Here is a 1,972-nt window from a genome sequence, read left to right on the forward strand (position 1 = left end):
CACATAAATTGGCGACGGCATGTCAGTAGCGATTTGGCTACTGACCTTGTCAGTCTTCATTCCGCACCCACACCATCCGTGGTACAGGTTTTTGATGGATTGGTTACTCCCTTTGACACCGTCCAATGGACGATGGTGGGTGCTCTGTGGGGCCCGTCATGATGTATATTTTTTTCATCCATTCAGGCCATCTATATTTACAGATCATTTTCTGGTATGATACCAAAAAATGAAGTATATCCCAAACACATTTATACCAGATTCCAGTAATAGTGTTGTTTGAGCGTCCATCATTAGAAACATTTTGCTACAGATTGAACCCAAGGTCAATGACCACAAAAAACACAAATATCCAACAAAAATATCGTCAAAGTTACAACACCAATACTATTTAAAATTTTAAAATTATAAGCAAGGTAAAGAAAATAACCAACACGCCAACCAAAATGGCGACGACTCTCTCGCCATTTGATGGGGCAAGATCGTCAGTTGACGTAGACTTCTCCACCACTTCCTTGTTGGTCTGGGACACCTGCCGGATAGACGAGGTCGTAGCGTCATGGATGTCCATCGTCGCAGATGTAGCGGCAACCTCAACATATGGAGAATCTGTGAGAGGTCTAGACGGTTGACTTGCTTTACCGAAATAATTTTTCCAGTAAGCCACAGCTTCCTTCCAATTCCGAAAGGCTCGATGTCTGCCCCCACTGAAGCCCTCCACCTCTACTCGAGCATCGTCCCATGTGACATATATTCCCGGATGACATCCAACGAGCACAACATAGTACTTATCTTTATCCATCTGCAATGACATGCAGGGATTAGGAACAACATATATGAAAGTCGGATTCGGATTGTGAAATGATGCATAACAATCAGAAGGAATTCAACTATCCCTTACTAATCCTTTACAAGAGTTATAAAACTTGTATATACGTACCCTTCCTCTGATAAATCAAGTGTGTGGTCCGTTCCTTCTTTCAGAGCATTATGTGCAAGCATGTGAGTATATTTACCGAAGATGTCAACAAACATGTATAGTCAAAGACCACATCAGTCACATATAATATACAATACGCATATATAGCAGTACATCAACATCCAAAAAATATCCAAATAAAAATAAACAACATCACAACAATATAAGTTATTACATGCCCAGATAAAGAAAAAATCATAAGAAACGCAATGACCAGACCCTGTCAGATAGATCCAACACCTCTATCACTAAAGTGATCACAGAGTGTTTTCTTTAACCACTCCATTCGACGCTTAGGTCAGAGACTGACAAAGAACGACACCAGTAACTTGTCATTACTCAGGATCCGACCAACTTCGAGAAATTCAGAGCTGGACTGGACTTTCACCTCTTCCAGCACATCAAGTACCTTGCTTATGCGATTGACCTCTTTGCCAAGCCCAAATTTCATCATTGAGTCGGCAACAGTCTGTAGAGAGGTCCTCAGTACATCACAGGGATGAAGAGGGCGCGATCGTTTCCGTATTCTTGTCCCTCCTCGGCTGCCATCGGAATCAAGAGTGCGAGTGGGAGTGCTGCGGGAGTCATGATGTCTCATCGCAGGACTGTCCGATGGTAATGGAATGGTCCCTGTGGAGTCTGTCACATAATCCTCTGATAAGTCAATCGTATCATCCGTATCATCAATCTCTCTCCATGCTTCATTGAGATCTCGCTGAAGACGAGAAGATGATGCTGATGCCGCCATACTCCTATTGGCTTACACATACCGTCCTGTGGTGTAACGCCCTGAAATTCGGGGGTCGAGCATAACTCAGCTCCCGAGTTTCAAAACATTACTTATACAACATATTTAATGATGGATGTATGTTGTCTGTATGAGTACATAAAACATGGGATAGATTAAGCCAAACTGCAAACATAATTCAGGGATAAGTGAAAGACATAAGCGGAAGACTTAAAGCAACATAAGTGTACATGTGTAAATTCCTG

The 1,972-nt window shown here is 42.2% G+C and overlaps 1 long non-coding RNA gene across 1 annotated transcript; it reads right to left on the reverse strand.

The window, feature by feature from the left end:
* Window positions 1-314: 314 nt before the first annotated feature.
* Window positions 315-1,014, reverse strand: LOC131227196 (uncharacterized). The gene is made up of 2 exons (XR_009162096.1): window positions 941-1,014; window positions 315-802 (listed from the first exon to the last, which is right to left on the reverse strand). It is a non-coding gene; the product is annotated as an uncharacterized LOC131227196 (long non-coding RNA).
* Window positions 1,015-1,972: the final 958 nt, after the last annotated feature.

Source organism: Magnolia sinica, chromosome 15 (genome assembly GCF_029962835.1).
Source record: "Magnolia sinica isolate HGM2019 chromosome 15, MsV1, whole genome shotgun sequence".
In the NCBI taxonomy this organism is placed as follows: domain Eukaryota; kingdom Viridiplantae; phylum Streptophyta; class Magnoliopsida; order Magnoliales; family Magnoliaceae; genus Magnolia; species Magnolia sinica.